This window comes from Rattus norvegicus, chromosome X (assembly GCF_036323735.1).
Source record: "Rattus norvegicus strain BN/NHsdMcwi chromosome X, GRCr8, whole genome shotgun sequence".
NCBI lineage: Eukaryota > Metazoa > Chordata > Mammalia > Rodentia > Muridae > Rattus > Rattus norvegicus.
The window spans coordinates 127,031,747-127,057,038 of record NC_086039.1 but is presented as its reverse complement, the minus strand read 5'-3'; the positions used below and the strand labels follow the sequence as shown (position 1 = coordinate 127,057,038).

The 25,292-nt window shown below is 36.1% G+C and overlaps 1 protein-coding gene across 8 annotated transcripts in view; it reads left to right on the top strand.

The window, feature by feature from the left end:
• The window catches only part of Tenm1 (teneurin transmembrane protein 1), an 889,770-nt gene that overhangs the window by 98,699 nt on the left and 765,779 nt on the right, over window positions 1-25,292 (top strand). For 2 of the 8 annotated variants that reach the window (XM_063280509.1, XM_063280508.1), the window contains exon 3: window positions 9,771-9,822. The exons of the other annotated variants lie outside the window; for them this stretch is intronic. The gene's annotated coding sequence lies outside the window, so the exon portion shown is untranslated. The remainder of the gene's footprint in view (window positions 1-9,770; window positions 9,823-25,292) is intronic. 8 annotated transcript variants of the gene reach the window in all.

Genomic DNA, 25,292 nt, shown 5'->3' with positions numbered 1-25,292 from the left:
GAATCTTTCAAAAAGCAACTCTTGACCTTTGGAGTTGTCTGAATGTGATCAAATTGTATACATAATTATATAACTACACAGATCTCCTTTTGCCAGTTCTACATGTTTCAACCCTATATCCATCAACACACATTCTTAGGATCAAAACTAAGTACTCTGTACTATGATCATCAGTTTTCAATGATTTTCACTTATGGTATCTAATGCCTTTATGAAACCAACCATACATGGTATGTTTTGTTTGGCCTCTTAAAGATTAAGCTGACTTCTGTAGCAAAAGATCGAAGAAAAATATCAGTCTTTTCCTAAAACATAGGGAGAAAAGTGAATACTCTTGAAAGGTAGCCAATGGATATTTTGTATAAGTCAGCTATAAAAGATAAATAATGTAGCATTTATCATGACTACAGATACAGTTTGAATTAGGTTAAGGTTAGTACTTTTAAAAAACTGTAGAAATCTGATTTTAATGTGAATAAATTGCCTGATTTCTTTAGTAGACTATGTGATACCATTGGGACTGGAAATAAATGGATCCTTGAGATGAGTGAAAGAAATGTTTTAATTAAAAGTAAGCCATTGTTTCATACAATAGCATATATGACAAGGTAATTTCTGAGTTTTATGAAGGCACTTTCAATAGCTTATTTGGACTGCGGACTTAGCAGTTTAACCTATTTTCGGCTTTCCATAGGTTTTAAGGTCAGTGGTGCAAAATTATCATGATCATATAGAAGTAGTTGGCATATCTGCCATCTCAAATATTTATAATTTACTTTAAAATTTTAAATATGTTAATATGTGTGATTTTTAAATTCCATACATGTTTACAATGTATTTTATTGTTTTAAAAATTTAAGATTTATTGATTTTTATTTTATGTGGATAGATTCATAGATAGTGGTCAGATTACACATCCATGGAACAACAGTTCCAGAGACATTTGAGCTATCAGATGGGTGCTGGGAATTAATCCTCTGTCTTCTACAATAGCAGCAACTGTTTTTAACAGGTGATTCACCTTGATTTCTGGTGTATAATAGCTTTCAATCTTATCCATGACCCATTGCTGTCCTACAAACATGCCCTAGGATCCACCACATAATCTCCCTCCTAACTTCATCCTTTTTACTGAAAAAGTCTCATCGTAAAGTTCAGAAAGCATTTGTGACAGAAAAATTCAATTTTTATTTATAGACATCCAATAAAGTGACAGGAATTACAGCAAAATTTCCTCCTCCTCCTCCTCCTCCTCCTCTTCTTTTCTTTCTTTCTTTCTTTTTCTTTTCTTCTTTCTCTTCTTCTTCTTCTTCTTCTTCTTCTTCTTCTTCTTCTTCTTCTTCTTCTTCTTCTTCTTCTTCTTCTTCTTCTTCTTCTTCTTCTTCTTCTCCTCCTCCTCCTTCTCCTCCTCCTCCTCCTCCTCCTGTAAATATTATCCTATCTTACAAAATATTGACAGAGAATTAGAGGCATTATTTCTTTATTTTAGAATCATTTTTTAAAGATGAGAAATTACCAATGACCCTAAAATAAATCAAGCATTTTTCTTAAAGGACAAAACTGTTAAGCAATAGAATCACTATTCACACCGAAATGATTCCAAAGCCTACCTTCATTTATATTATAGCACTTGTGTTGAAAGGAATTCAGTTTTGCAAATTTTAATGACTAAGTTATCTATACTTTTCCAAATAAACCATGAATTAGCTTTTGTTGGAAGTTTGTTAATCTTACATAATAAAATAATAACTGACAGCCCTCATTCTAGAAATCAAAAGTTAATTATCGAAAAGAAGAACTATAGACTATTTTGTAGACTTCTTTCTCCCTACATTATGCTTAATTGAGAGCCTCCCTTAATATCATCAACCCTATTTGATTAGCTTTGGAATAAACTATTCAAACACCCTGTATTACTTTTCTGTTGCTATTATAGCATGCGGTGCCCAAAGGTAACTTAAAGAAGAGTGTGGTTATTTTGCATTAAAATTACAGACTGTTATGTCATGGTAGAAAAGCATGCCAAGAAGCAGAGGATATTATGATGAGTGCAGGAAGCTGAGAACTCACATCCTCAGCATTAGTCAAGAAGCAGACAGACAAACAGAAGAGAATACTGGGACTGGCATATGGCTTTTGAAACCCCAAAGCCTGCCACTGAGAATTTCTTCCAACAAGGTTTACCTCCTAAATCTGGGCTCCATATTGTCAAATATTCTGAGCCTATGGGGGATACTCTCAACAAAATCACTCTGTAGCCATAGGATGTTAGTGAATCAGAGCCCTTAAAATGAAAAAAAAAAAAAATGGCATGAGCCAAAGAGAACTTCAATTACTGATCAGCTCTAATTATATCAATTAACACTTGTAAATTAGCTCCAAATGCAAAGAACTACAACCAAAAACATGACAAACATTCATGTAAAACATTAAATTACTTTTATTTAAGCTACCTTTATTTAAAAGATTATTTTATAATATGTCAAAAGGAGAATTCCTAGATCTAGGAAAACCTAGTAAAACATGAAAGAAAATATTTATAGCTAGGTTATTAAAAGTTACAAATATATACATTTCTTATTTTGTTTTGTTATTTTTACTACTTCAATGAGATTACTGAGATTCAAAATTATGATTAAAAAAATTCGAGATTTGAATTATTTTTATTATGGGCACGTGTTTCTTATATTTCATGATACTTTTCTATATAATTTCAACTTCAATTTTCATTTCCAGGAAATAGTCTTGCAAGGTCACCTCTCACCTTTATTTTTGGCAATTGGGTTCAGAGATGGGATGCTATGAACTTGATCTGACAACTTAATAAGATATAATAAGACCTGAAATAGTGGCAGTGCCCTTTCAACTATCAAGATCTAGATAGGTACAGAATCTTTTCAAAGATCTGTCTAACTGAATTCCATTTAAGTTTCCCTTTGAAACATTAAATGTCTTTTTTCCTGTTTTAAACCTGAGTGTGATCACTTGGAATATTGGCTAGGAACAGGTCATTAGCAAAAACTCCAATGAAGACAATTGGCTTTGGGTTTGCTTTTCCTGTTTTTGCGGTTAGCTTAGCACCAGATGGTGCCCTAGTGAGTTCTGTATAAATAATACAATCACAGGGTTGAGTGATTCTCTACCAGTCACAGACTCAAGCAGAAAATAGCACTTGTCTTTCCACACATGTTCATGTAGATTTACTTATTGAGGAATTGTTCTTATACAGCTCTAAGTGTTAAACTGTTGTTATGGTTGGTGCTTCTTTCTGTTTGTTGATTGGGTAGGCAAGCAGCCAAATCGTCATTCTGACCCAGAGGGAAGGGCTACAGAATTTGAGGATCTTTGCCAAATATATCCACCCATTACAAAATGGAACAGGAAAGCAGCAAAAATATCTGCATTCCCTGTATTGTTTCTAAAAGAGAAGAGTGGCTGTCACGCCCTTGACAGTGGTGTACCTTAGTGGGTCATGAGTGTGTAAGAAGTTGCTTACTGAAACCCTGGGCAACATCTTACACACTTTGACATACTTTCAACGTCATGCTCAAATGCCAGATTCTATCCATGATGCTCAACAATCTTTCATAGTTTGTACTTCAAAATCTAGCTCTCCTCCTTTGCATTTCACCACTCATAGACAGCTCCCTTTCAAGACTTTCCATTTCTCGGATCTAGTTTCTTCTGATCTGTACCACTTAATACAGAATGGACATTTAATATCGATGTGCTTGCTTAACAACACATATGTCACAACTACCACATGGGACAAAAAGGACTTAATGACAAGTATTCCATTGAGAAAACAAACACCATATACTCTAACATAGAGGTTCTCATTTGTATCTCAAATTGAAAAAGAAAATTGAGACTCCATGGTTTTTTCTTTTTATTTTTCTGAAGACTTGAGCCACATATAAGAAAGCCACAGAAAAAGGTCCAGTGGTTCACTGAGAGAAAGTAGCTAGAGTTATTAACAATGGTTCTTCTCTTGAGAAAAGCCCATAATTTTCATTTGAAATAAAATATAATTATAACCTATTTCCTTCATTAAAATTAATCCATGTCAGTGGTTTCATAGATGACAAAGTGGCATTACATTTCCAAATTATTATTTGTTGCATACTAATTTTTGACCAGGTTATTTAAATCAATGATTTACCCATCACAGAGAAAACCCAGCCATTATGCATTTTCTCCAAAACATTTTGTGGTCTTCATCATAATGTTATGAATATTATCCCTCTTCTATCAGGTGGAAATCCCAAAGGAAGTACATAGACACTTACATAGGGCAACCTGATGGGATCAATCCTCATTGAGGTATCTTCTTCCCAAGTGACTGAAGTAGATGACATTATTATGTCATTTCAACCCTTTGAGTCTTTGTTACAGAAACACATCCTTTGAAGCAATACCTTCTCCTTGTCCCTAAGTTTCTATGTTAACATCACAGTGTAGAAACAGTGCAACTTTAAAAGTCCCAGAGTCTTTAACAAAATTCAATGAGTCTAGTATCTAAATTCTCTTTAAAATTCCTAAGTGTCTTACCTGTGGATTCTTCCATCTTTCTAAGGTTATTTTTTTTATTAACTTGAGTATTTCTTATATACATTTCAAGTGTTATTCCCTTTCCCGGTTTCCGGGCAAGCATCCCCCTCCCCCCTCCCCTTCCTTATGGGTGTTCCCCTCCCAACCCTCCCCCCATTGCCGCCCTCCCCCCAACAGTCTAGTTCACTGGGGGTTCAGTCTTAGCAGGACCCAGGGCTTCCCCTTCCACTGGTGCTCTTACTAGGATATTCATTGCTGCCTATGGGGTCAGAGTCCAGGGTCAGTCCATGTATAGACTTTGGGTAGTGGCTTAGTCCCTGGAAGTTCTGATTGCTTGGCATTGTTGTACTTTTGGGGTCACGAGCCCCTTCAAGCTCTTCCAGTTCTTTCTCTGATATACTTTCTTATTCCATGTTGGAAGAGCCAGATTAAAGTAAAACCAAAATTCAAAAATGTAAAAATCTTGATGTCCAACATGATCTTATATAATGCAAATGGTTTCAGTTGTATCAAATCAATTCTAAGCATCTGTCATGAGCAGCACAGAGAGCTTGTCTGGAATGTTGAGACCACTTTTGTTTTGGGTCTACTGTCCCTGTCAACTAGCCTATGCTAGGATTTCCAGTGTAACTAGGGCTGCACCTTCACTAATGTCATGCTGGACATTTTCAGGGAATGAAACTCTACTTCATGGTGCCAAACTTTGGTTTCACTCCATGACCTCTTCAATCCTGGAGTTTCCACTGTAACTGAAACTAAACTTTTATGAGTAGTCTCTCCTGGAACTCTCACACTGCCAAAGCTCAGCTGCCTTACACGATCCCTTTAAAACTTCTAAATTAAGGGAATAACACTTGAAATGTATATAAGAAATACTCAAGTTAATAAAAAAAAATAAAAAAAAAACTTCTAAATTAGTATCATGTCGATGACATACAGGTTACCAAGTTCAGCTTTAGCTGGATGTGCAGCCATGGTCCCCCACTGGACCAGAGCTCTATGTGCTGACCCGAGGGAACACATCCCAGAAGATTTCACCTTGATGATCCCAGCCCTAGCTTAACCAACATTGATTTTGTTTTTCCAGTTCAATAGAGGCTTCCCTTCCATGCTGCTGGCCCCTTGTTAATCACAGATGATTCTTCAGCCTCACCTCACCAGAAACTACATTCTTAATTCCAATACCACACAAATGGCTCGGATAAAGTCTTTTCAGGTTTCTGAAATTTCACAGTATAGGTCTCCATTGTCTGCTTCTTTTTCACCATCTCTAGCTTCCAAGCTCCAATAGAATATCACACTAAGGTGTGAACATTCAATGCCCTTTTCAGTGTGAAGCTCCATAGTGCTCCAACAACCCTGCAAAAGTAGAATGGTCAGATTCATCATAGCAAAACCTACTGTCTGCAACCAGTTTTGGGGCCAGGCAAAAATTAGGGAACTCAACAAGAAAGTATGGAAGATTTCTCCTTAGTGGGTTTCTCAACTTGGTTTCTTATACATGTCATGCCTACCTGTCATAGAGTAGTGTCACCCACAGTTGCATATGTCCTACTCTATCATAATGGAGGCAATTCTTCAATTAATGTTTCTTCTAAGTGTGTTAAGTAGCAAAAACCAAACCAAACCTATGACATCCAGACATATACTAGACTCTAGAATCTTCATATTATATTGCAGAGGTTATGATATTATTATATGGATTTAATAATGAGGAAATGAGATCCTCTTGTCTTAAAGGTCATGTGTCAGATCATACAGTGACAGACTTTGGCATATTGAGTTATTTTTTTATTTTTTTTAAATTGGATTTTTTTATTTACATTTCAAATGTTATTCCATTTCCCGATTTCCCATCCATAAGCCCCCTATCCCACCTCCCCCCTTCTTCTATAAGGGTGTTCTGCCTCCCCAAACACCTCCCTTCCCCTTTCCCCTTCCCCCTTTCCCCTTTCCCCACCCTGACATTCCCCTCCACTGGGGGGTACAGCCTTGTCAGGACCAAGGGTTTCTCCACATAATGAGTTGTTATCAGGACTCTACCATCAATTAGCTCCTCTTCAGTAGTTTAGACTCAGAAGTCAAATCTCTTAATTTCTTTATATTTTTAGTCACACCTCTCTCTCTCTCTCTCTCTCTCTCTCTCTCTCTCTCTCTCTCTCTCTCTCTCTCTCTCTCTCTCGGTGTGTGTGTGTAGGCCAAAGGTTAGAATCTTATGTTTTCATCTATTGCTCTCACCTTAGATTTAAGATAGAGTCTACTGCTAAATCTGAGACTCACCAATTTATCCAGATTAACTGGCCACCAAGCACTAGAGGTCCTCTTGTCTCTGCCGATCTACTGCTAGGATTATGGGCACATCCGTCATACACTGATTTTTATGTGGGTACGTGAAATCTGACTCAGGTCCTCTTGCTGTATAACAAGACCTTACTGTGTTAGTCACTTTTAATTAATAAAGTTGCTTTAAATTTATATTATTGCACTTTGAAAGAAAAGGTACTATTAAAAGTGTTGTTTTAATTTTATCATATGAGGAAGAGGAGAAAAAATAGGAGGACAAAAGTTAACCACAGCGAATAGAATGTTTGCTCAAATTTTGTTATGCCAACCCTTGGGATTTTCATAATAAAATTGGGTAAACAAAGAAACGATGGATGCTCTTTCAAATAGTTATCAGAAACATACATTTTTATTGATAAAAGTTGTAGTACATTTAGAGACTCAGATGCATTGGTAATCTTAAAGCTCCCAACGGTGCTATTGTGAAGTGTTAAGAAAAGATGAGAAGTGCCTTATGAATAGATATTAACAGTAACTTCCTTTGCTTTTATGGCTTTAAGCCAGATTCTGAGTTTCTTGCACTTTGCTTTTGTATCAGTCATTAAGTAGACACAACATAAACCACATGAGATTCAGACTCACCCTACACAACCCACCATATATTACCCAATTCTTCAGATTCTATTATATCTCTTACCTTGTCAGATTAATCACAATAGATAAACACACACTGTCTCCTAGTTACTACTATATAATTAAATTTTTAATGATTTTGACATACACATCCCCCCCTAGTTTTCAGAAGCTTCAAAGTTGCCCCACTTATGAATTCTATAAATAAATAAATAAATGACACGACATAGAACACATATTAATTTCAGCTCTCCTTGGACTTATTTTACACATCAACCTCAATGTAGTTATATGTTTATGACAAAGGGGAAGACTACTGCTAATTACATATCTACCTTGCCAAATTATAAAGTTATTTTCTTATTACCTAAGTTGAACTGGATCCTGCTTTCCATCTAGAAGTAATTACCTAGGCAGTGCACAACTGAACTGAGGCAGACTGCATTTTGCATTCTGCATCCATGAACTGTCATCAACGGATATCATAAATATTGATATACAGTATAATACTCCACCAAGTTTATTAAAAGAATAATTTAAGAGTCCATAGTGGTTTTATCATCCAGGGTTCTGCCATTCTCAAAAGTGTGATGACTGTTTCCGTGGTTTTCCTAGATTTTGTATTTATGAGTTCTTTATGGCACTGACATTATTTTATGCCCGAATTCATTAACCTTTAAAGTTTCTGATATGGTACGGCACTATTGTCACCTCTGGTTTCTAGACCCACACAATGCATCCTAAAAAGAAAAAGATGTGATGGATAGCATTCCTATTCACTGAAAGCTGCTTTCTTTGGCCACTTGGTCTCTGAAGATCAATGTTCAATGTGCTACAGAGGGCAAAACTGACCCTGATGTGATATCATTCTGATTCCTTTGTTAGAGCCCCAGATTACAAGCTCCATTCTCTCCTCACCATGATTTTAGGAAATGTCAGTAACCATAACTTTATTGTAAATACCAGAGAAATAATGTCACTATTTAAAGAATGGCTTGTAGTATGTAAGAAAAGGTAATCGTCACATAACCTGGCTGTATCCTAATCAACCTTATTCTCTGACAAAAGCATTTCCCTAATGGCAGTTCCTTGTATAGCTTAATGCTTCTGTCCAGGTTTTATTCAGAAAAGCTTACAGGATTACACACACACACACACACACACACACACACACACACACACACACACACACACACTTCTTTTCAAGAATCCTTTGCTTCTTTTGAAGCTCAAAAAAGTGAAATAAATAGTGAGGCTTCTGGTGCTAACCAATGACTTTGGAACAAATGAAGCTGAAACTAGATCTATTGTAATATTGATTCTGGCCGGGAATAAATGTTTATGTCCTTGAAATAATTTGTTGGTGGTTGTACATTCATTATTGTCCTTGTATATTAAATAAAAAGTCCTTTAGTCTCCTTCAAGTTCTAGATGGACTAATTAGCCATTTTGTAACCAGTATACTACAGTATTTTATCTGGAGTAATTAATTTATAGTCTTACATTGAAATGTAATTAAAGTGTTGTTGCAACTAGGTTTTAGTCCCTAATCAGCAATAGCTGTTACTCTGTATATGAATTGGATGGTAAATTTCATTAGATTGTTTCCTGGGCAAATGGTATCCTCCAACCACAGAGTCCCAGAACAAGTAACCAAAAGTTACCCCTTCCTTATCTTTGAGAATAGAAAGATGAATATGCTCCACTTTGATTTGATAATATGGTTTTTATTTCCTTAATGTTGTATTTATGCTTGACTCTTTCTACCTTAAACACTTAAAAGGCAATAAGAGGAGGATGTTGTTATAATTGAAACCAATGTTCTCTTATTTTGTTTTTCATCCATCACAGTCAAATACAATCACAGTCAATCCACCAATCTGTATCCCAGAGCTACTTAAAAGTAAATTTCAGGATTTAAATTATATCCATTCCTTTCCTCTGTCACACAGCACATGTTTATCTATGCCTGCAATGCTCAAGTTGTTGTGCTAAATAGACCTTATGGTGTTATTTGAGATCACAGCAAGACATAGACACTCTGAAATTAGTTGGATTAAAATATTTAAATATCTGCTTTTGAGCAGAAGGAAGCCATATTGATAATGGAATATTAGTAAGCATGGTGCATTTTCACAAATATAACAGTAAATAATAGTGAAGAGAGGAACATATTTTCTGAATAGGAAAGTTATTGGAAATTTCAATTGCGTGACTGATGGCCCTTTAAAAACACAGACTTTTCTGAAAGTCTCTGTGCAATCATGAAATCGATATTGCTAGAGTTTTTCTTTTTCCCATAGGAAGGATACTACCTCAGAGTCAAAATAAGGAACACCATACATTGCTTGTGAGGTAAACTTCAAATTTTTACCCAATTTTTAAACTAATTTATTTTTCTTGGATATTTTATGTATTTACATTTCAAATGTCATCACTTTCTCCAACTCTCCCATACACCATCACCCCTCCCCTGGCTTCTAGGAAGATGCTACCATTCTCACCCACCCACACCAACCTCAACACCCAGGCAATAATGTACATTGGGGAAAGAAGCATTCACAGGACCAAGGGTTTGTCCTCCCATTGACTCTAGACAGTGTCATCCTCTGCCATACATGTGGCTGGAGTCATGGGCCCTTCCATGTATACTCATTGGTTGATGGTTTAGTCTATGGTAGCACTGGTAGGGTTTGGTTTCTTGATAATGTTGTTTTTCCTACGGTGTTGCAAACCCCATCTGCTCCTTCAAAATTTTCTCTACATCCTCCACTGGGGTCCTCTTGTTCAGTCCAAGGGTTAAAACTGCTACGATCCTAGTTTGTGTCAATAGGGCTCTGGCAGAGTCTCTCAGGAAACACCTATATCTGGCTCCTGTAAGCAAGCACTTCTTGGCATCTTGGGTTTGGTAGCTGGATATGGGATGGATCCCCAGGTGGGATAAGCTTCTCTTCAGTCCCCTCTTCATTCTTTATCCCCATATTTCCTCCCATGAGTATTTTGTACTCCCTTCTAAGAAAGAATGAAGCATCCACACTTTGGTCTTTCTTCTTCTTGAGCTTCATGTGGTCTGTAAATTGTATCTTGAATATTACCAGCTTTTGAGCTAAGATCCATTTGTCAGTTTGTGCAAACCATGTGTCTATTATTATGACTGGGTTACCTTACTGAGGATGATATTTTCTAGCTCCATCCATTTGCCCAAGAGTTTCATGAAGTCACTGTTTTTAATAGTTGAGTAGTACTCCATTGTGTAAATGTACCATGTTTTCTGTTTCCATTCCTCTGTTGAAAGGCATCTGGGTTCTTTTCAGTTTCTGGCTGGAAATAAGGCTGCTATGAACATAGTGAAGCACGTGTCTTTGTTATATGTTAGGGCATCTTTTGGGTATATGCCCAGGAGTGGTACAGCTGTGTCCTCAGGTAGTGTAATATCCAATTTTCTGAGGAACCTCCAGACTGATTTCCAGAGTGGTTGTACCAGTCTGCAATCCCACCAACAATGGAGAAGTGTTCCTCTTTCTCCACATCCTCGCCAGCATCTGCTGTCACCTGAATTTTTGATCTTAGCCATTCTGACTGGTGTGAGGTGGAATCTCAGGGTTGTTTTGATTTGCATTTCCCTGATGACTAAGGATGTTGAACATTTCTTTAGGTGCTCCTTAGCCATTAGACATTCATCAGTTGAGAATTCTTTGTTTCTCTCTGTAGCCCATTTTTAATAGGGTTATTTGAATCTCTAGAGTCTACCTTCTTGAACTCTTTGCATATATTAGATATTAGCCTTCTATCTGATGTAGGATTGGTAAAGACCTTTTCCTAATCTGTTGATTGCCATTTTTTCCTATTGACAGTGTCCTTTACCTTACAGAAGCTTTACAGTTTTATGAGGTCCCATTTGTTGATTGTTGTTCTTAGAACATAAGCCATTCATGTTCTGTTCAGGAAACCTTCCCCTGGGCCTATGTTTTCAAGGTTCATCCCCACTTTTTCTTCTATTAACTTGAGTGTATCTGGTTTTATATTGAGGTCTTTGATCCACTTGAACTTGAGCTTTGTACAAGGCGATAAGAATGGGTCAATTTGTAATTTTCTACATGTTGACCTCCAATTCAACCAGCACCATTTGTTGAAAATGCTATCTTTTTTCCTTTGGATAATTTTAACTCCTTTGTCAAAGATCAAGTGACCATAGGTGTGTGGGTTCATTCCTGAGTCTTCAATTCTATACCATTGGTCTACCTGCCTGTCTCTTCACCAATACCATGGAGTTTTGTTTTTTGTTTTGTTTTGTTTTGTTTTGTTTTGTTTTGTTTTTAATCACGATTGCTCTGTAATACAGCTTGAGGTCAGGAATGGTTATTCCTCCAGAAGTTGTTTCATTGTTGAGAATAGTTTTCACTATCCTGTGTTTTTGCTTTTCCAAATGAATCTGCAAATTGCTCTTTCTAATTCTATGAAGAATTGAGTTGGAATTTTGATGGGAATTGCATTGATTCTGTAGATTGCTTTTGGCAAGATGTCCATTTTTACTATATTAATTCTGCCAATCCATGAGCATGGGAGACCTTTCCATGTTCTGAGTTCTCCAATTTCCTTCTTCAGAGACTTGAAATTATTGTCATACAGATCTTTCAGTTGTTTGGTTAAAGTCACCTAGGTGTACTTCTTAATAACAGCTTGTTTTTTGGGACAATTTGATTGGAAAAAAATTCCCATCCTTTTACTGTGAGGTAGTGTCTGTCTTTGTCACTTATGTGCATTTTCTGTATGCAGCTAAATGTTGAGTCTTGTGTATGTATCCAGTCTGTTAGTCCATGTCTCTTTACTAGGGAATTGAGTCCATTGATGTTAAGAGATATTAAGGAAAAATGATTGCTGCTTCTGTTATTTTTGTTGTTAGAGGCAGAATATCTTCTTTTGGATTTGTTGAGAGAAGATTACTTTCTTCCTTTTTTTAGGGTGTAGTTTCCATTCTCCCTTTGGAGATTTCCATCTCTTATCCTTTCCAGGGCTGGATTTGTGTAAAGGTATTGTGTAAATTTGGTTTTGTCATGGAGTATCTTGGTTTCTCCATCTATGGTAATTGAGTGTTTTGCTGGGCATAATAGCCTGGGCTGGCATTCATGTTCTCTTAGGGTTTATATGACATCTGTCCAGGATCTTCTGGCTTTCATAGACTCTGGTAATAAGTCTGGTGTATTTCTGACAGGTCTGCCTTTATATGTTATTTGACCTTTTTCTCTTACTGCTTCTTGTTTTGTGCAATTGGTATTTTGATTATTATGTGAAAGAAGGAATTTCTTTTCTGATCCAATTTATATGGAGTTATGTAGGATTCTTGTATTTTCATGGGCCTCTCTTTCTTTATGTTAGGGAAGTTTTCTTCTTTAATTTTGTTGAAGATTTACTGGTCCGTTAAGTTGGGAATCTTCCTTCTCTTCTATACCTATTATCCTTAGGTTTGGACTTCTCATTCTTTCTCTCATTCTGTCCCGGATTTCCTGGATGTTTTGAGTTAGGAGCTTTTTGCTTTTTGCACTTTCTTTGACTATTTTGTCAATGTTTTCTGTGGAATCTTCTGTCCCTGATATTCTCTCTTCAATTTCTTGTATTCTGTTGGTGATGCTTACATCTATGACTCCTGATCTCTTTCCTAGGTCTTCTATCTCCAAGGTTGTCTCCCTTTGAGATTTCTTTATTGTTTCTATTTCCATTTTTAGATCCTGGATATGTTTTCTTCAATTCCTTCTCCTGTTTGGTTCTGTTTTCCTGTAATTCTTTCGGGATTTTTGTGTTTCCTCTTTATTTTTTTTTTTTATTAACTTGAGTATTTCTTATATACATTTCGAGTGTTATTCCCTTTCCCGGTTTCCGGGCAAACATCCCCCTCCCCCCTCCCCTTCCTTATGGGTGTTCCCCTCCCAACCCTCCCCCCATTGCCGCCCTCCCCCCATAGACTAGTTCACTGTGGGTTCAGTCTTAGCAGGACCCAGGGCTTCCCCTTCCACTGGTGCTCTTACTAGGATATTCATTGCTACCTATGGGGTCAGAGTCCAGGGTCAGTCCATGTATAGTCTTTAGGTAGTGGCTTAGTCCCTGGAAGCTCTGGTTGCTTGGCATTGTTGTACATATGGGGTCTCGAGCCCCTTCAAGCTCTTCCAGTTCTTTCTCTGATTCCTTCAATAGGGGACCTATTCTCAGTTCAGTGGTTTGCTGCTGGCATTCGCCTCTATATTTGCTGTATTCTGGCTGTGTCTCTCAGGAGCGATCTACATCCGGCTCCTGTCGGTCTGCACTTCTTTGCTTCATCCATCTTGTCTAATTGGGTGGCTGTATATGTATGGGCCACATGTGGGGCAGGCTCTGAATGGGTGTTCCTTCAGTCTCTGTTTTAATCTTTGCCTCTCCCTTCCCTGCCAAGGGTATTCTTTTTCCTCATTTAAAGAAGGAGTGAAGCATTCACATTTTGATCATCCGTCTTGAGTTTCGTTTGTTCTAGGGATCTAGGGTAATTCAAGCATTTGGGCTAATAGCCACTTATCAATGAGTGCATACCATGTATGTCTTTCTGTGATTGGGTTAGCTCACTCAGGATGATATTTTCCAGTTCCAACCATTTGCCTACGAATTTCATAAACTCGTTGTTTTTGATAGCTGAGTAATATTCCATTGTGTAGATGTACCACATTTTCTGTATCCATTCCTCTGTTGAAGGGCATCTGGGTTCTTTCCAGCTTCTGGCTATTATAAATAAGGCTTCTATGAACATAGTGGAGCACGTGTCTCTTTTATATGTTGAGGCATCTTTTGGGTATATGCCCAAGAGAGGTATAGCTGGATCATCAGGCAGTTCAATGTCCAATTTTCTGAGGAACCTCCAGACTGATTTCCAGAATGGTTTTACCAGTCTGGAGAGATGGCTCAGCCGTTAAAGGCTAGGCTCACAACCAAATATATAAGTGTTTCCTCTTTAAAGGCTTCTACTTGTTTACATGTATTGTCCTGTATTTCCTTAAGGGAATTATGTCCTTCTTAAAGTCCCCTATCATCATCATGAGATGTGATTTTTAAATCCAAATCTTGCTTTTCCATTCATTGGCTATCCAGTATTTGCTGTGGTGGAAGAACTGGGTTCTTTTTTTTTTTTTTTCCGGAGCTGGGGACGGAACCCAGGGCCTTGCGCTTCCTAGGCAAGCGCTCTACCACTGAGCTAAATCCCCAACCCAAGAACTGGGTTCTGATGATGCCAAATAATCTTGGTTTCTGTTGCTTAGGTTCCTGCACTTGCCTCTTGCCATCTGGTTACCTCTGATGTTAGTTGGTCTTGCTGTCTCTGACTGGAGCCTGTTTCTCCTGTGGGCCTGTGAGCCTGTGATCTGTGATCGTTGGAGTGAGACTGCTCCTGGCAGACCAGTTCTCTCTTGGCAGGTTTTGGGTCTGTGAGCTATGGGACAGCTCCTTCTCTGGGTGTAGGTGGAGGTTACTGTACTAGGCTGCCCTGCAGCTCCAGTCCCTGTGTGCTCCCAGGGTGTCCGTCCTTGGAAAAAGTGGGGTCTCTTCTGTGGTCTGTAGTCTTTGGGCTTAGGAGGGAGAGTGCTTCTGGCAGACCATCTCTCCCTGGACAATTTTGTACCTGAGGGCTGTGGGGTTCAGCCCCAGCACTGAGCACAGATAGAGACTGGACATGTCCCATCCCAGGCCACCCTGCAGCTCCTGAGTCCTCAATTTTTAACCCATTTAGTAAATCAAATTGAAGGAAATAAGTATCAGTGATAGTTGGGTTTCATGAAAGTTATCTAAAATATTTGGTAACAGCTTCAGCTCTTTATAATTCATGTGAATTTGTATAAATGAACTTTTCCATTTATTTATACATGTCCAAATGTCCACATTTATACATGCACACATACCTGCATGCACATGTTGAAATAAAAATTAGTTGTATGCATATATATATATATATATATATATATATATATACATTGACAGACAAGTTGGTTCTGTTGAAAACTTGTAGACATAATGAACTTAATAAAACTTAATAAACACATGCATGTAGCTAATTCAACTATTAATTGTTGTTTGTTTAAAGGGTAGCCCAGCAAACTTCTCTGGAATAGTTATTTCACATTTGGAATGGAAAAAAGAAAGTTCAAAATATTCCTACTTGTTTGAAATTCTTCTTAGAAAAGCACAGCAAGCACTTAGCATCAACTGTTACACTTTTGTGCACAGGATAATCCTAACACAAGGATAGGTAAGTCATGAATAGTGACTTTAGAAGCTGACCAATCAACTAACATTCCTACTCTCATACTAGAAAACTGGTTATCTATCCATTAGGTCACACTATATCTGAGCATGCGCAACAGAGTGCCCCTCTAATTTCATTTTCTTTTGAAAATTTTGTTTACCCATTTATGTGAGCCTGTAATAGGATTTTTTAAAATATAGCTCAGGCTGAATTAAAATTCATGACCTCTTTGCCTTCTCTTTAGATCTGAAACTGTAGAAATGTACTTCCATGCCACCCTCTCTAACTATTTTACCAAGTTTTAAGACCATTAAATAGGCACCCAGCTGTATGGCTTTCCCTGGCAAGATATGAACAAATGTTTGTTCATGCAGATGATAGATCAAAAAATTATGCTGGAAAAATCTTACTGAGCCACTTAATTTATTGGTGTTCCTTACAGGAGTATGGTGAGGGGTTACTTACAAGAACATGTGTGTCTCAAAGATAGTCCAATGGTCAAAAAGTCACCCCAGCATGGATAATGACTCAGTAAACCTGCATGCCTGGAGCTCTCTGCCAAACTTTTTTTTTTATTAACTTGAGTATTTCTTATATACATTTCGAGTGTTATTCCCTTTCCCGGTTTCCGGGCAAACATCCCCAACTTTCATGTAGCTCAGCTGGTGAGAAGGTCTCTTGTGCCCAGAATTTGTTACTGCTTATAAAACCTTAGGAAGGGACCTTAGAAATCATGTAAATTTTAGGGACTGATACTTAAGTGTTGTGTACTTTCTGAGCTTTGTAAGTTTTGTTTACTTCCTGAGTCTTACTGAACATCCTTTCAGGGTAGAATGCTCCAATTCTGATATAGTTGATATACATACATAGCTGTTTTATGTGAGTGGTCACTAGAGGCACCATTTATTTCCACCATTAGTTATCACTATTCTAATTTTCTGATCACCAAATTATGCTGTCCTAGGTGTATTAACAGGAAACTGGGACTAGGTAACCCAGCATTCATTAAGTCTAGGTAAGCAAGTGTTATGAACTTTTTAGGATATAAGAAAACCTGGCTACATAAGGCAGTATACGTCTGTTATTATCTGTTTTTAAACTAAATTTTATTGTAAAGAACGAATTCACTACTTCGTACATCAGCTCTTGTTCAATGTTTCTTCAAGGACATTTGCTTAAATGTCAGGTTCCAGTGGCACACTACTGAAAGAAGTGTTTCAATGTCTAATGTCAAGTAAGTTTGAAAAGCAGTCGTTAGCAAATAGGTTCTGAGTATCCCTATAAATATGAACCTTTATAAATTAACCTTGAGTTTTCCCTGACTGATCAGGTGTTGAAAATTTTATCCTGTATGTCAAGTCTTAAAGTCCTATTTCACAGAAATCTCTTTAGTACATTTTTCAAAATAGATACATATTTATTAAAGTAATTCAAAACCATACTGGATTTTAGGAAACATATCACGCTAATATTGACTCCCTTAGTCCTATTACTTAGGACAATTGCTATTCATGTTTTTCTTGGCTTGGCTTCTGAAAGCAAACTATCAATCTTTTCTTCTTCCTCTGTCTCGTTTCCTCCTCTTCTTCTTCCTCATTTGCATTTTATCTTCTGGATCTCTCCTAGAACTCCAGTTTGAGATTTTGAATCCTGCCTTGTCCTCTTATGCATTCATCATCTATTTGCGACGTTGCATTCTGAGTCTACATGAATTGCTGAATAGAAATGAGAAACAAGAGTAGCCAAGATTGGTATCATTTATGAAGCATCACACTTTGATTCTTAATAATAATCTCTTTACTCAGAAACAAATAGCCAATTCTGTTAGTTCATATGATTTGAAAATCTTTATCAAGAGGCAAATTTTCCTTTGTGCATTTTCCACATTTTCCTTTACTAAAATTCACAATCATCTGGTTTTAAATATATCAACCCCCCAACTTTTCATTAAACTGTTGCTCTCTTTTACAAAAAATAATACTGGTCAAAAGCCTGCTTTATATTTTGCAGAAAATATTTTTGGGATATTCTATACCCATAGTGTCTGCAATGACAATAATGTATTTTCATGGTTTCAGTATATGTATTTTATAATTTTTCTCTAAAAGCATGTTCACATGAAATTATGTATACTCAACAGTATAGTTTTTAAAATAACAGATATATTTGAATATGTGGCAGCGAGGCTTTCAAGTGAACTGTTTAAACAACATTTCACTTTAAATATATGTATTAACTAATTATACTTAATAAAAATAAGAGTAGTGTGTTATTAATTACTCTCTATACAAAAGAAAAAAACAGCAGTATTTTGTTCACATTTACTTTAAACAAAATAGTTTAACAAGAGTTTGTTCACATTTATATACATGCTAAGGTTTAGCTGGACTCTGAATGTCCTTTAACTTGAATCTTGAAGAAGAAATTATGCTTCATTTGCAAATCATTAGGGTACTGTTATTGACATTTTGAAGCTATTTCTCAATATCAGAGCGCCTTTAAATTTTCCTTGCTAACATCGACTTAGAAAGTAGGATGTCGGAAGTAGTGAGAGCTTAGCTGGGAAACCAAAAAGACCTGAGGTGATGATTGGCACCATGCCATGCTCTAGCTGAGGGGCCTTGAATAAGTTATTCTCATCTCTAAATCTTGCTTCTTCGTTTATAAAGTGGACATCAAGATGATGATGGATACCTAATTCATAGGATTTCTTGCAAGCTTACATGAAGAATATTCAAATCAAGCACTTCCCAAGTTACCTTACATACATTAAAAATCAGACATGTGATAATCAAACTCTTAAAAATTTATCATAAGTAAAACCCCTAAAATTTCCATAAAAGTTTGCATGTTAGAAATAAAAAATTTTACTCACACAGAGCTCTGGAGATCAAAACCACCATATATATTTTTTTAACATTTTCTATTTGTGAGGACAATGAATTACATTATCTTTGTTCATACAAAATGGCAATATATTTAAATTCAAACTATTTCAGAAAACTATTTCACTTTAGTTACCATACTCAAAGCTTTTTTTTACCTCATCGAATTTAACATAATGGGCTGAAATGCTTAGTGTAAGTGGGATGACAGGGTCTACTGCTTTTGTATGCCAGAGATGTGGCCTATATGTTTTGCAGGAAAAAAATGAATAAAATAAACCAAAGATATGTTCACACTGGACACATAAATATTCTGAATTATCTATGATAAAATTGCATGTCTACGTAATTATTAAAGTTTATAGCATGATTCTGAAATTTTCCTTCATAAAATCCAGTTTAAATAGATTTTTGACTAATCATTTTAATTTTTAAGTATAGTCAAGATTAGAAAACAACAACATCATATAACATAGCTCTTAATTAATGGTTACTAGGATATGGTCCTATTTAAGTGTTAAAGAACAATAGGGCCCGAGCCCCTCCTCTTCCTGCACCTGTTGGTGATCCTTCTAGTCTCTTTGCTCCTGTCGCTGGCTCAAAGGCACCAGCCGACCCACCAGCTTTTCAGACCACCCTGGTGGGAAAGATCATCAAGCCATTGAGCAGGAAGGGGTCCCACCTGGTGGTCATGGGCTTCTGAATAACACCTAAAGCAGCCTTGCATTAACCTAAAAGACCTTCCATTCTTCCTGGGTCTGGTGAAGTACATGAACTCAGGGCCTGTGGTGGCCATGGTTTGGGAGGGGCTCAATGTGGTGAAAATAGGCCGAGTGATTCTGGGGGAGACTAATCCAGCTGATTTGAACCAGGCACCAACCCTGGGGATTTCTGCATCAACCCAAAGGAGGTGTCCCTTTCTATTTTGTGCAAAGAGAATGCAGAGCTGACCATCATTTATTTTTGACATTTATTTTTATTGTCATGTGTCTTTCTACTGTATTACAAAGAGACAGGACTCATTAATAAAGAGTTCCTAAACTTAGAAAGGATGGTCTTATCTTTCTGAGAATACACTTTCCCCCTAATATTTCTAGACAATTTGAAAAGACTATCAAAGTAGTCTTTGGAAGTAATGGAAATAAGTAACACTCTATAGGTAGAAAAAATAGTATTTTAATTTTAACATTTACAAGCTTTCTGATACTGAACAGATTGATGGAAAAATTAGATTTTTTGACAGTAAAAAGCATAAATAAGTCTCAAACATAGAATATTGCATTTTAAATAGTAATATATACTATATATGTCACCAAATTCAATGAAATTTACTACATGAGTAGTAATAAATTAAATGATGTTCTTTTAAAGCAGTATAGTCTCTCTCTCTCTCTCTCTCTCTATATATATATATATATATATATGTCACCAAATTCAATGAAATTTATTACATGAGTAGTAATAAATTAAATGATGTTCTTTTAAAGCAGTATAGTTTATATATATATATATATATTATATATATATAATTCACTTGAGGTTAAAAAAAATCTCTATTCTGTATTTACTGACAGAATTTTCACATGGTTCTTTGCAATTGTGTGTAGTCAAGAATATAGAGAATCACTTATTATATAATGACCATCTCCTGGCCTTAGAGGAAGTGAATCTCATTATTTGATCTGTCCTATTAAGTGCTTAGCTTCAGACAGAAGATGCCATGCCCTGCTTCATTTTGAACACTTCAAGGCATCGGACAAATGAGATCACAAAAATCAATTGATACTCTTTCCATTTTGAAAATGCATTTTAGAAACTGATTGACACTCTATAAGTATTTTGTATTGACATTTCATCTAAAAATGGTTCGAGAAGAACCCATTGCACATTGAATACACTTGCCAACATTCTTATTTACACAGAGATGGATAAAACAAGGACATCTAAGTAGTTTTTCTTCTTAGACTATGGAGTATACCATAGATTGGCCAGTGATTAGTCTTGTATAAGGTATGTGACTGGAATCATGAAAAAATAGCTAAAGACTAAGTAATATCAAAATCAAATTCCAGTAATGCTTTTATAATTGAAATTGACACTGGCAGTTTGGCAAAATTCTCCCTTTCATTATGAGAAATTTTAATAAAATAACATTTTTTAAAATTTTGTCTGTAATTCACATCTTTAATTTAACTCTGTATCTGTTCCACATTATTTTCTGGTGGGGCATGGATCAAAACTGATACTAATATATGATTTCCCTGGTAAACATATTCCTGCTTTGTAGAGCACCTTGCTCCCATATTAAGCTTTATTCCTGCATTCTTTTTTCCAATACATATATTCTTTGATATCATATCTGCTGTAGAATTTTGATTCCCTGAGCAGTTCTAGTTTTCATTTAGCTTCTTCTAATATGTCTTTAGATTTTTGTTATTGTTTCCATTGATGATATTTTTGGGACTAATGTTAAATTAGTTCGATAATATTTGGGCTACTATAAAGTCTACAAAGCTTTAACTGCAAAGTGAAATCAATATAATAGTAATAATTTATAAAGCATGAACACCTTATCAAGTTTACCCGTTCCCTTTCTTTTACTGGATTGAATAGTTTCTGTCTCTTGAGACCCTTAAATTGACAAACTAGTTAAGTATACATATTTTTGCTTTGTACGTTATTGAAACAGCCCATTCTAGAAAGTTCTTCCATGTATTTTGATTAAAATCATTTTATAGGTATGGAAAACATAATTTCAACAATTTATAAAATTACACAGATTTCTTTATGAGTTACCTTTCTATTAACAGAATGGTGTATGTTTATTCCAAGAATGAAAGAAAGCAAAATACTTTTAAACTTACATTGTCTAAATAACCACAGTTCATCAACTTTTTTCTCTTAGAGTTTATGGTTTAAATTACAGAGCTCCATGTTAGATACTAAGGAAGCATTTTCCTCTTCTGTTTTATTTAAGAACATTGGTGATTATATAAATCCTAATGCAAACACACAATAAACTGAATCTTTTTATCTTTTTTTATTTTTTATTTTTGTCTACATGGACAAAGTTCCTAACCAACTGTGTTTGGATGCTCCCCCAGATCAGCTCTTTTCACTCTCTGGTATTATTAACGAAACACATTTAGGCTGCACATTTTCCCATTACTCAGTTTATTATAATTAAAAGTGTCTTAAATATACCTGGGGATTAGGCATTTCTTCCTATTCCTCCATAATTGGTGTCTTTTCTTATACCTAATAACTGTCTTTGACTGTGTTATATTCCTTCACAGAAATAAATATGCCTCAGTTTTTATTATCTCTGTGTTTAAAATATGATCAAAATATCAAACATCTTTTTTCATTTCCTTCTGTTTTGGAATAGCAAGCCTGTTTGGCCAAAATTTCTTTCTTTCTTTTTATTCCTTTAAGGGATTTTAATTTTCTTTTTTTAAATTGGATATTTTATTTATTTACATTTCAAGTGTTATCCCCTTTCCTGGTTTACCCTCTGGAAATCCTCTCTCCCATCCTCCTTCCCCCTGCTTCTGTAAAGGTGCTCCCCCTACCCATTCCTGCCTGCCTGCTCAGGCATTCCCTACACTGGGCATCAAGCCTTCACAGTACCAAGGGTCTCTCCTCCTATTGATGTCCCACTAGGCTGGAGCCATGGATTCCTCCATGTGTACTCTTTGGTTGGTGGTTTAGTTCCTGGAAGAACCAAGAGGTCTGGTTGGTTGATATTGCTGTTCTTCCTAGAGAGTTGCAAATCCCTTCAGCTCCTTCAGTCCTTTCTCTAACTCCTCCATTGGAAACCCTGTTCTCAGCTTAATGGTTGGCTTCAAGCATCCCTTCTGTATTTATCAGGCTCTGGTAGAGCCTCTCAGGAGAGAGAGATATCAGGCTCCTGTCAGCAAGCACTTCTTGGTATCAGCAGTAGTGACTTGGTTTGGTGACTGCATGTGAGATGAATCCCCATGTGTGGCAGTCTCTGGCTGGCCTTTCCTTCAGTGTCTGCTCCACAATTTGTCTCAGTATTTCCTCCCTTGAATATTTTGTTCCCCCTTCTAAGAAGGACTGAAACATCCACACTATGGTCCTCCTTCTCGAGCTCAGTCCCCTTGACTCACGGTGTCATCATCTGTCATCTGTTAACGATCACTGTCTTCAGGTTGGTTCTTCAGTCTGCTAGTACATTCTGCACAGTATAACCAAACCAATACACTACCAGATTATATCATCCTTTTGTTTCCAGTTCATTATTTGTAGATTAAATCTAAACTACTTAACACAGTGAACAATGACTTCCTAGTCACACATATTTCAATCCCCTTTCCCACAATTCTTCTGATGAAAACATTGTTAATGGGCCACACCATCTACTTTCATATCCTGATGACTTCTCTGCCCAGATGGCTTTCTATTCATTTACCTAGAATGATATAACGTCATTCTGATTATAGTGATCTCCTATAAAACCTAGATGAAGCTTTGTTTTCATATGACTCTATTTCCATCCATGCCTAACTAGAATAAAATCCTGTAATTTTCGTGGCTCTCTTTACATAGTTTAGAACAGCATGTCTACATTATGTTTCAGATGTCTGTATTTGTTTCTCTATCTTTACTACTGTAGTCAATATCCTAACTTCTTCAATTTCCTTTCTCAAGATATTAGTGCAATGCCAGAGATGAAGTGAATACTCCACATATAGTACTAGATGAATACATGAAAAAAAAAAGAGAAATGAATAGTACAGGCTTCATTTGAGACAGTCAAGCATAGCTTGAAGCCCCAAACTTTAAATACTTGGAAATATAAAACACTACAAAAACATTCAGAGGAAGATTGCTTGGATAATGTCAGGTGATTACTGGATCCTTAATACCATGTACTACTTGAGAGTTCTATTTGATACATGAGAAAGCCATCCACAGAAAGAAAAACAGAGAATGACAATAGCGAGATTCTATATACCAACACACAAACATACACACATGCACGCATCCATAGGCTAGGGTATCCTGATGTACCTCCTCTTGACTAACTCTCCCAATAAGTGTTTTTCAAGAGACACTTGCTTAATATTTGAATATATACATGGGAATCCTTCCCAGCGCTCCTCCATGGGAGAAACATCCAAAGAAAGATGCCTAAATTAAATCTCTCCCACGGCTACTACTCCCTTCAACATCATCCCATTTGCTTTTTATCTTTTACAGTGTCAAATATTTTCTTGAATTCTTTTTTGCCAAAGTTTTTAAGGAGATTTAGTGACAAAATGTACACCATGGCATATGCTTTAATTATGAGGTTGTAAACCAAATACAGTAAAAGAGTACCTACTTAATGTTTATTTCTTTCTTTATGTGATAATTAAATTATGATTGCTCACCATGTGCCAAATCATATAGCACACAAAAAGTATTCATTATGCCCTCATAGAATGATATATTCATTTATTAAATTAAACTTCATACCTTCTATATTTAAATTTTAAACAGTTGCACTGTAGTAAGTATGAAGAATAACAAAGAACATTAGTTGTTCTTAAAACTTTCGTCTTTAGATGTCAGTTTGTGTATGTGTATATGTTATATGTGGGTCTATGTGTTCTTGTGTATGTGCAATAGTATTGGGGTATGTATGCATATATGTACCTGTGTGTGAAGGCCAGAAGTCAACGTCGGTGTCCTTTTTAATCACTCTGTACCTTATTTTGAGACATGATCTCTTCACTGAATCTGAGATTCATTGATTAGGGATTATTCAGTATTAACTGCCAGGAAGCTCCATGGGGTCCTCTTATTTCCACATTCTGAGTGACAAGATACCAGGCACACCTCACGATTCACAGCTTTGTATAGACATGCTAGGGATCTAACTTCAGGTCCTCATTTTTATAAAACAAACAGTCTCCTGACTGAGCAATCGATCCAGCCCACTAATCAATACTATGAAGGGTAGAAATTTTAATATATTATATTAGTAATAGGAACCTCCAAGAAATTTGAGAAAATGTGGTTTTACACAATAATTGGTTTAAATTACCAAGTTGGAGAAAAACATGTGAGAGTAACTTTTAACTCTGATTTAAATTTAAATTTTTATGGATGTGAGGTTTAAATCTTTTTCATACTCACATAAACAAAATTTGAATTTTTTTGAATTTTTTTCCTGGAGAGTTTATGAATATTAAAATCATATAGTTAAATGCTGAGACTTGGTAGGAATTCTTGCCTAGCATTCACAAAGTTCTGGACAGGGAAGGATTAGAACTTCAGGATCATCTTCAGCACTATAATGTGAGTTCGAGGCCAGCAAACATACAAGGATCATATGTTACATTCCAAAACCTATGATTATTATCTATGCCTCATATCACAGACTGCAAGTCAAATATTTATTCAGCACTTTGATCTCTTTTAAGCATCTTATTTTACAGAATACCTAAAGTAAGTGATATTTGTGTTAATTTAAAATATTATTTAGACCTTGTTACACCACAGGTGATGGGAAAGAACTACATTTATCAGTATTTTCCCTTTCCCTGTTTACAAGTATTCGAAGCTATGATTTTCCTTGTGGTGTTTCAATTCCTATTATAAGGAAATATGTTACAACATTGACATGTAGATCGAGTTTATTTTATATTAGGGAAGTTTGTCTGGTGTTTTCT